Genomic DNA, 11,043 nt, shown 5'->3' with positions numbered 1-11,043 from the left:
GTAAGCAAGATAGAGCAAGCTAACGAATTTATATACTAAGAGTTCCAAAAACACATGTAACAAAACTCAAGACTCGACTCGCGAAGATAAACCGGTTTGAGTACATGGTTATACATATATAGGTATATAGGAAAACTCAAAAGATAAATCCAAAATACAAAGTTATAAAAACCTGAGTCTCCAAAGTCACCTCTAAAAGGAATTAATACAGCATATATATAATAGGTAGATATAATAAGTATCTAAGCAAATACAAATGACCAAAATAAACCCAAAAGATGGAGATCTTCACAATATCAGAAGCTTCCAGCATGCCTTAGCGAGGAGCCTCATGTCCTGTATCTGAAAACCACAAAATCCGCATGGGTAAAAACCGGAGGTTCTCAGCATGGTAACAGTGCCCACATATCTAACATATAATGTCCTGGGAAAGCCGAAGGCAATCCTAGAACTTTCAATAGATAATTAAAGCTTATAACATAACTAAACCATAAAGATAAAACAGGCAACTAGTTTAGGGTCTTCAGAACTATCTAAAACTCCCATTTCCAACTCCTCCGAACCTCCCCACCATCATTGGAAACAAATGCAACAAACACAATTATTACAAACAGAAAAATCACAAATAGGATTTAAATATAGCAGATAATCAAGTAACATTTAGTTATGCAATCATTTAGGCAATCCAAACAAGACATATAGATGCATATGATCCATGCCTATCCTTGTGGCTGATGAGTCTCATCTGTCGGTTATAGAGCCAACCCGACATGTCCTGGTAGCTAACCATTGGACGGAACACCAACATAGAGCAAGTGGGATAATGCCACAACCCTTGCATCTTACCCGCGTACCCGGAGCAGGCTAGGGGACAACTTCACCTTGCCTCTTACCCAGGCAGTGTTACATTCTCGGCCTGAAGCAAGCGACAACAGAACACAGCCCTTGCGTCTTACCCGAAGCCTTGGACTTTCCTAGAGCAAGTGGATAATACCACTGCATCTTACCCGGCTTATTGGCTTTTACCCGGAGCAAGTGGATAACACCACTGCATCTTACCCGGAGTCACATACAGAAACACACTTTCATTATCATTACCATTCATTCATTCATCCATTCATTCTCAATTCATACTCGGAGCAAGTGGATAACACCATTGCATCTTACCCAGTGTTCTCACCTCTTACCCGGAGCAGGTGGTTAACACCACTGCATCTTACCTGGAGGCACATCGCAATCAATTCCGATTTTGTCATCTTTATAATTCATTCACAATCAGTCACAAACCATCATCTCACATACAGCCATTCGGATCATCTCATACGCAGCCATTCGGCTCATATCATACACAGCACTCCACCATCCTCCTTAACAACTCATAACATCATCATTAATCATAACTCCTCATTATATCCCCTTCCCTAGTTTTCTCTCAATCACCAAGCATTCTACATTAATTTTAGATTTAAAAGATGAAAATGGGGGTTTATAAGCCTGAAACAGCATCTCGGAAGGTTGCAAGCTTGTTGGGAAGGTGAAAGACTTGAAAATAAGGGTTTTATAAGAAAATAGGGTCGCGTGCGTATGCACAGGGGTGTGCGTGCACATGCCCAGAAGTGTTTTCAGAAAGTGTGCGTATGCATAGAGCTGTGCGCACGCATAGAAAGAAAATTTTCCATTGTTGAGTGCGCGCACAAGGTGTGCCAGTGCCATCAACAGAACGTTCTTCCCAACGTGTGCATACGCACAGAGATGTGCGCACGCACAGCTTGCAAAAACATTATTGTTTGTGTGCACGCATAGGGCGTGCTAGCGCTCCCAGCCGCAGCCACTTCCCTGTGTGTGCGCACGCACAAGTGTGTGCGTGCGTACAGGTCCAAAAATCCACAGGGTGTGCGTGCGCACAAGCTTGTGCGTGCGCACAGAAACTAGATATCACAAATTCTGCAGAATTTGCAGAATTTAGATTTCATACCCAGACTTTCAACGATCATATCTCCTTCCATAAAATTTAGATTTCAACCAAATTTTAACCATTTTAAAGCTTATGAAATTATCTTTCATTTGATATAAAAATCATCAAATTCCAAAAATAATAGCTCAAAATATGATCCATTGAAGTTCGTTAAATTTGTATTTTTGTCAAAACTCATAAACTTCCAATTTCTAAAAACATACACTTCAAATTTCATCCAAAACCAACTAAAATCCGCCTTTCCAACAGCAATTATTTTCAAACCTCATTCAATCATCAACCCACCAATTCTTTCACATTTAACCAAATCTCAATTCAAGAATTCAATTCATAATCTACATTCCTTATCTAAGTTTCTCAAATAAATATTCAAGTTCAAAAATCACCACATGTACACACATATTAATTTCACACACCCAAGTATGCTTACGAATAAGAGCACCAATCTCACCAACATTTAAGCATATCAATCCATATCACATTCAAACTTCACATGCCTTACCAATAATTATCACCATTCACAATCATTCTACCATTATCCACATATTTTCAACTTAATCCACTTCATCCGACAACCATATTAACATTTTAAACTCCACTAATCACATACACTACAACACAATTTATTTCAACCAATCAATAACACCAATAATTCATCTCCTATCTTAGGGTCTCTAGTCTAAGTTTTCACACCACATTACATTTTAGATACAGGAAATCGAAACCATACCTTGGCCGATTCCCGTCTAACCCGGAACACTTGCAATTTTCACTTTTTTCCTCAAGCTTTCGGGACTCAACACTTTACCAATAGAATTTCCAGCTTAAAATCCACTTCTAAGCTTCCAAAATTACCAACAAGTTTCAACAAGCATCAACAATCAATTTTTTCCAAGCTATACACATTAATTACCACAAATCAATACCTAGGGTTCATCAAAATCACAATTTCACAAGATAAAGAGTTTTCTTACCATTTTCGGTGGTTTTTGGGACATAAACCACCAATTGCCCAACCTTAAGTATCACCTAAACAATCAAAACACAAAAATTTCTTCAAAATCATTACCCATATTTTCGGAAATTTGGGGCAGAGGAAAAGAGATAAAAATTCAAAATCTTACCAACAAAAATTAGATAGAACTGACGGGCTCGGCAAGAGCTTCACGTAGCCACTGACGACACGTAAATCGGAGCACTGTAACTCGAGTTATGTCCCCCGGAAGTGGTGGATAAATAGTAACACTTCTCTTCTCCTCTCTTCACATATGCAGCTGGTGTGTTGTGTTTTGGTGGAGTGTATGAGCTGAAAAGCTCATTTAGTGAACTTATATATGTTGGGCTTGGGCCCAACTTGGGCCCGGTCCAACCCGTTAGTATTTTTGGCCCAATTGGCTCCAAATTGGGCCAAACTTTTAAAATTAGTGTCCGGTTTTCAATTTTAATTATTCTCCTAACTTTTTATATTGTTTTTAATTATTCTCGCATAGTACCAAATGGATCTAAGCCGGTACTGCCGGTTAATTTATTGATACGTGGTTTTACGCAATTTTCCGAAGAAAATTACATTTTTCAACTCAGAAAAATCTATTGAATCCAAATATCATATTTATATTTTCTAATTAATATTCTAAACTTTTGAACCTAATTCGGGCAATTAAATTATTTAAAATTACTTAATCGGTTAATTAATTCGCGATTCTTACAGTAGGTGTAATTAAATAGTTAGATCAAATTGGTCAATCCATTTATTGAATGTAAAATTTCATATCGTCATTAATTTTAATAGGGACTTGATGTTTATGAGTGATATAATGTAACAATTGTTACGAACATGGTCCTCCCTTTATATCCAAAAAAACCAATAGTAAAAGTGTAAGAACTGAAAATAATTAACCAATTAATTAACGTAAAATAATAATAAATTAATTGTCTAAAAATAGGTCGAAAATATAGAAGTCTTAATTTTAAAATTTGGAAGTGAGATTTTAATTCAGTAGAATTTTTTGAGTTGGAAAATGTAATTTTTTGTGAAAAATTACGTAAAAAATACGTACCGATATATTAGCCGGCAGTACTGTCTTAAATCTGTTTGGTACTGCGTGAGAGTAATAAAAAACTGTAAAAAAAACTTAGAAAAATAATTAAAGTTAAAAATTAGGCGCTAATTCTAAAGGTTTGGCCCAAAATTGGAGCAAACGGACCAAAAACACTAACGGATTGGACCGGACCCAAGCCCAACATATATAACCTTAATTAATGAGCATTTTAGCTCATTCCATGGAGCCAAGAGAGGGAGCACGGTGAGAGTGAGAGAGGAGAGCAAAGAAACAAAAATACTATTCCCAATCACCTTCATTTGATCATATTTTGAGCTACGGTGCTCTGATTTGCGTCTCGTTTGTGGCTACGCGAAGCTCTCGTCGAGCACGTCGTTTCTTTATATTTATAGGCTTATGTTTTTTTATTTTAACCTAAAAAAATATTATAAATACCTCCTAAATTATTGTAATCGTCATATTGAGTGATTAGAGGTGTGAAAAGTCTCTTTTGGCTTCATGATGAAATCATGGTGTAGACAAGTGAGGTTGAGTAAGTCTCTTTTGTTGCTTCAGAAAATTGGGCAGAAGGTTGAGTGTGTCCCTTAAATTCAACTCTCAAAGTATAGTGTGGACAAGTTAGGTTGATTGAGTTCCTTTCTTGTTACATTAAGAAATTGAATTAAAAGTAAAGTGATTCTCTTTGTATTCAATTTCAATCAATTCTTTGTTTTTCATTTCAATTTTAACATATCTTTTTATTCAATTTGAATTATTGTCTTTTATTTATTTTGAGTTCTGTTCTGTATCAATAGACTTATTTCATAATATATATGTTTAACGGTTAAATACTTTATTGCATTTTGAATTTGAACTTTATCCTAAAGTAATATACTCTTAATTCTTTAGAATTGAATACTAATAAAATTGTACAATAATAATATAAATATTAGTTAATATATAAATATTTATTAAATTATCAAATATATTTTAACCTTAAATAAAATTAATTTTTCCCGTGTAAAAGTAAAATAAAAGGATATTTACAAATATCCTAAAGTTCTAACTATATAAATCATATATCTTAATTACTCACTAAATTAATAAATATATATTTGTATAGCAGTAAGATTAGGAATTTCAGTATTGAGTCGAATAAAATATTTCATCGTTTAAAAAAGAAATCAAGGGGTGACTTAATAGGCCCAACTGAATGATTCTATTTAGCCCAATGCATACCAAAATTTGAATGTCATTAAAGTTTTAATAACATAATTAATGTTACATTTAAACAGACAAATTCTAAAGATTGCAGTATTCTTATTGCACAGTATAAAAGATAGCACAAATTACAGACACCAAGTGTCACTCATAAAACCAAAGTACGTTATTTCTCTGTGTATAAATGTCTTTTAGCATCAACACTATAGATTTCGTCTTATATTTAATATATGTATGATCGTTTCGACAAATCAAGTAGAATTATAGACACATTTATATACCTAAACATTTTGGATCAATAAGTATATATAGCTATTTTATACGTGAAAATTGGTGAAGGTCATTAGAAATATATTGATTACTATATTTTTTAATTAAAGAAAATACTCTATTTGTTTTAAATTAATTATCTCTTTTTTTGTTTTAAATTAATTATCATTTTGAGATTTCGATAAATCATAAGTAATTTATACATATTATATCATTCAACCATTTATTGAAAACAAAGAGAAAAAATGTAGAGTGATTAATAAAGGTTTTTTTTTCCTTTCAAATTTATAGTTTTTAATGAAATTCAAAAGTTACTTCAATAATTATATATAATCAAAAAGATATCATTCATTTTAAATTTATAAATTTTTAATAAAATTTAATATCATTTCAATAATTATATATAGCTTACTATCTTTTTTAAAATTAATTATTTATTTTTAAATTAATTATTATTTTAGAATTTCAATAACTCATAATTAATTTATACCTATTAATATGTGTGCATGTTCAAACCATAGGGTTGAATAAATAGTTATTATCTTAGTATATAGTAATTTGCTAGATACATACTATTTTAGATGGTAGTCTATTTTGCCGATGTAAACTAAATTTATCCTGTTACATTAATAACATTAATTAATAATGTATGTATACCTATTTAAATATGCAATTTTATATTTATTTGCGTTTTGAAAGGCAAAAGTATGACACGTTATAAAAGTATGAAATGTGACGGTATATTAAAGGAAATTGAAACAAGGACTAATTGGTAAATTGTGATTCACAATTTTCACAATTCCGTACAACTAACCAGCAAGTGCACTGGGTCGTCCAAGTTAGGGGTGCACAGACCCGGTCCAGTCCGAAGGCCCGGCCCGGTCCCGAACACTTTTGGGGCTAATTTGGTGTGATTTCATCGGGTTTAGGGTCGGGTAAGGGTCTCAAAAATAGACCCGGTCATTATTTCGGGTCGGGTCCGGGTCATAGCTCGGGTCACCCGAAGTCGGTCCGGTGACCCAGTCATCATACACAATTAATATTTTGTGTTATTAGTGATGGATCATGACTATTCTTATGTGGAATTTAAGTATTGTAAATCTTAATATTTTGTGTTGTTAGTCATTATAAAACTATAAGTTAATGTTTTATGTTTATAATGTATAAGACTTTAGACTAATGCATAATATTGTATTATTTGTATTGATTTAAATATTTGGTATTATTAGACAATATTAGTATTAATTGTGGTTATACTTTAGTATTGATTGTGGTTATACTTTAATTTTGAAGAAGGGTTGGTTCTTGTTATATTTTTCTAAGTGAATTTTACCATGTTAAATAATGGTTGGAGTCTTGGAAATTTGGATATTTTTACATGCTAGCTTACAAGAAGGTATCAACGTAATGTAATGTTAACGGCCCGGTTTTCACCCAGTTTTCACCCGATTTTTACCCGGTATAATTGTGGCCCAAAAGTGTATTGGTTTCATCGGGTTTAGGGCCGGGTTCGGGTCTAATAAATAGACCCGGTATATATTTCGGGTCGGGTCTGGGTCACATCAAACCCGGCTTCACCCGGCCCATGTGCACCCCTAGTCCAAGTAATACCTTACGTGAGTAAGGGTCGATCCCACGGAGATTGTCGACTTGAAGCAAGCTATGGTCATCCTTGTAAATCTCAGTCAGGCGGATTCAAATGGTTATGAGTATTGATAATTAAAAGGATAAATAAAACATAAAATAAAATAAAGTTACTTATGTAATTTATTGGTGGGAATTTCAGATAAGCGTTTGGAGATGCTTTGTTGCTTCTGAACTTCTGTTTTCCTATTATCTTCTTCCAACCATGCGTGCTCCCTTCCATGGCAAGCTGTATGATCCTATCGGATGAAAAATACCAGGTACGATCTCTGCACGGCTAATCAACTGTCGGATTTCTTGTCTCGGATGAAAAATACCAGGTATAGCTACCGCACGGCTAATCATCTGTCGGTTCCCGCTAGCATCGGAATAGGACCCTTGTCCTTTTGCACACTGTCACTGCGCCCAACATTCGCAGGTTTGAAACTCGTCACAGTCATCCCTTCTCAGATCCTACTCGGAATACCACAGACAAGGTTTAGACTTTTCAGATCCCAGGAATGTTGCCAATGGTTCTAGCCTCTACCACGAAGGTACTAATCTCAGATTCAGATGCTCTGTTGTCAGGAGAGACGATGTGAATCATTGATTAGAGACCCAAGAGAATATACTCGGGCTGTCGTCCAATGACTATGTTGAACATCATGTAGACCGCTTGTGGTTGTCAGGCACGTGGATCTTGGCTAAGCGAGTAACGAAGATAGTGGGTGGTTGTCACGGGTCACCTCTTCATTCTGACTTAACTGAATTAAGTACGAGAGTATATCTTGGAGAAGAAGTAGGCTTGAATTGAAAGAGAAACAATAGTACTTGCATTAATTCATGAAGAACAGCAGAGCTCCGCACCTTAATCTATGAGGTGTAGAAACTCCACCGTAGAAAATATATAAGTGAAAAAGGGTTAGGCATGGCCGAATGGCCAGCCTCCCATGGAGGTTCCAAGATTTAAAAAGTTACACATGATCAAAGATCAAAAGTGATACAAAGATATAAAATAAATCTCTAAAAGTAGTTTTTATACTAGACTAGTAACCTAGGTTTACAGAAAATGAGTAACTAAGTGCAGATAGTGCAGAAATCCACTTTCGGGGCCCACTTAGTGTGTGGTTAGGCTGAGCATTGAAGCTTTTCACGTGCATAGGGTATTCTTGGAGTTAAACGCCACCTTGGGTGCCAGTTTGGGCGTTTAACTCCAATTCTGGTGCCAGTTTGGGCGTTTTACACCAGGAAGTTTTAGGCTGGCTTTGAATGCCAGTTTGGGCCATCAAATCTCGAGCAAATTATGAACTATTATATATTTTTGGAAAGCCCAGGATGTCTACTTTCAAACTCAATTAAGAGCGCGCCAATTGGGCTTCTGTAGCTCTAGAAAATCCACTTCGAGTGCAGGGAGGTCAGAATCCAACAGCATCTGCAGTCCTTTTTCAACCTTTGAATCAGATTTTTGCTCAGGTCCCTCAATTTCATCCAGAAAATACCTGAAATCACAAAAAAATATACAAACTCATAGTAAAGTCCAAAAAAATATAATAAAAAGTAATTAAATCATACTAAAAACTATGTAAAAATAATGCCAAAAAGGGTATAAATTATTCGCTCATCACAACACTAAACTTAAATTGTTGCTTGTCCCGAAGCAACTAAAAACAAAATAGGATAAAAAGAAGAGAAAATACAATAAATTCTAAATATCAATGAAGCTCAGTTCCAATCAGATGAGTGGGGCTAGTGGCTTTTTGCTTCTGAACAGTTTTGGCATCTCACTTTATCATTTGAAGTTCAGAATGATTGGCATCCATAGGAACTCAGAATTCAGATAGTGTTATTGATTTTCCTAGTTCAGTATGTTGATTCTTGAACATAGCTACTTTATGAGTCTTGGCCGTGGCCCTAAGCATTTTATTTTCCAGTATTACCACCGGATACATAAATGCCACAGACACATAACTGGGTGAACCTTTTCAGATTGTGACTCAGCTTTGCTAAAGTCTCCAGTTAGAGGTGCCCAGAGCTCTTAAGCACACTCTTTTTTACTTTGGACCACGACTTTAACCGCTCAGTCTCAAGCTTTTCACTTGACACCTTCACGCCACAAGCACATGGTTAGGGACAGCTTGGTTTAGTCGCTTAGGCCAGGATTTTATTCCTTTGGCTCACCTATCCATTAACACTCAAAGCCTTAGATCCTTTTTACCCTTGCCTTTTGGTTTAAAGGTTATTGGCTTTTTCTGCTTGCTTTTTTTTTGCCATTTTTTTTCGCAAGCTTTGTTTTTCACTGCTTTCTCTTGCTTCAAGAATCAATTTTATGATTTTTCAGATTATCAATAACATTTCTCTTTTTCATTATTCTTTCAAGAGCCAACAATTTTAACATTCATAAACTTCACTATAGAAAAATATGCACTGTTCAAGCATTCATTCAGAAAACAAAAAGTATTGCCACCACATCAAAATAATTAGATTATTTTCAAGATATAATTCGAAATTCATGTACTACTTTTTCTTTTTCAAAAAACATTTTTCATTTAAAAAAGGTGAAGGATTCATAGGACATTCATAGCTTTAAGACATAGACACTAGATACTAATGATCATGTAATAAAGACATAAACATAGATAAAACATAAAGCATAGAAATCGAAAAACAGAAAAATAAGAACAAGGAAATTAAAGAACGGGTCCACCTTAGTGATGGCGGCTAGTTCTTCCTCTTGAAGATCTTATGGAGTGCTTGAGCAGCTCTATGTCTCTTCCTTGCCTTTGTTGCTCCTCTCTCACGGCCTTTTGGTCCTCTCTAATTTCATGGCCTTTCTTCCTCATGCTCTTGTTGAGGTCCATGAGTGGGCTTTCTTGTTTGCTCCATCCTCTTTCTAGTGATGGGCTTTTGAGATGAATCTCTCCATCTCCCATGACTCGGAGGTGGAAGCAACTGCCTTCCCTTTCTTCTTTCTAGAGGTTTCTCCGGCCTTAGGTGCCATTAATGGTTATGGAAAAATAAAAAGCAGAGCTTTTTCCACACCAAACTTAGAATGTTTGCTCATCCTCGAGCAAAAAGAAGGAAGAAATGAGGAGAAGAAGAAGAAATAGAGGAGATGGAGAGGAGGAGTGGATTCGGCCAAGGGGGTTTAAGTGTGTAAGATGTGTGAAATTGAAGGTGGTAAGGAGGGGTATTTATAGGGTAAGAGAGAGAGGGAATTCGGTTATGAAGGGGTGGGGTTTTATGATGGATGGATGTGAGTGGTGAAGATAGTATGGAGAAGAGGGTAGGCTTTGATAGGTGAATGGTGTTTGGGGAAGAGGTATTGATTGGATTGGTCAAGGGTATTTGGGGAAGAGTGTTATGGAAAGGTGTGAAGAGGAGAGAAGTAGAGGTGGGGTAGGTGGGGATCCTGTGGGGTCTAAAAATTCTGAGGTGTCAAGGAATTCTGCTCCCTGCACCTTTCTGTCGTTTAAACGCCCACTGTGTGCCAATTCTGGCATTTAACGCTAGCTCTGCTACCTTTCCTGGCGTTAAACGCCAGTCTGTCTGCCATTTCTGGCATTTAACGCCAGCTAGACGCCAGACACCCTTTTTTGGCGTTAAACGCCCAGAATGCTGCCAGACTGGGCGTTAAACGCCCATTCTGCTATCCTTACTGGCGTTTAAACGCCAGTAAGCCTGTCCTCCAGGGTGTGCTATTTTTGATGCTGTTTTTGATTCCGCTTTAATTCTGTAGTTATTTTTGTGACTTCACATGATCATCTACCTAAAGAAAACATAAAATAACAATGGAAAACAATTAAATATAATTAAATAACATTGGGTTGCCTCCCAATAAGTGCTTCTTTAATGTCAATAGCTTGACAGTGAGCTCTTAGAGAGCTTCACAGAAACTCAGAGCTTAATGGTGGCCTC

This window comes from Arachis ipaensis, chromosome B7 (genome assembly GCF_059453495.1).
Source record: "Arachis ipaensis isolate K30076 ecotype BB chromosome B7, ASM5945349v1, whole genome shotgun sequence".
Classification (NCBI taxonomy): domain Eukaryota; kingdom Viridiplantae; phylum Streptophyta; class Magnoliopsida; order Fabales; family Fabaceae; genus Arachis; species Arachis ipaensis.
Note: the sequence above shows the minus strand (reverse complement) of the source record.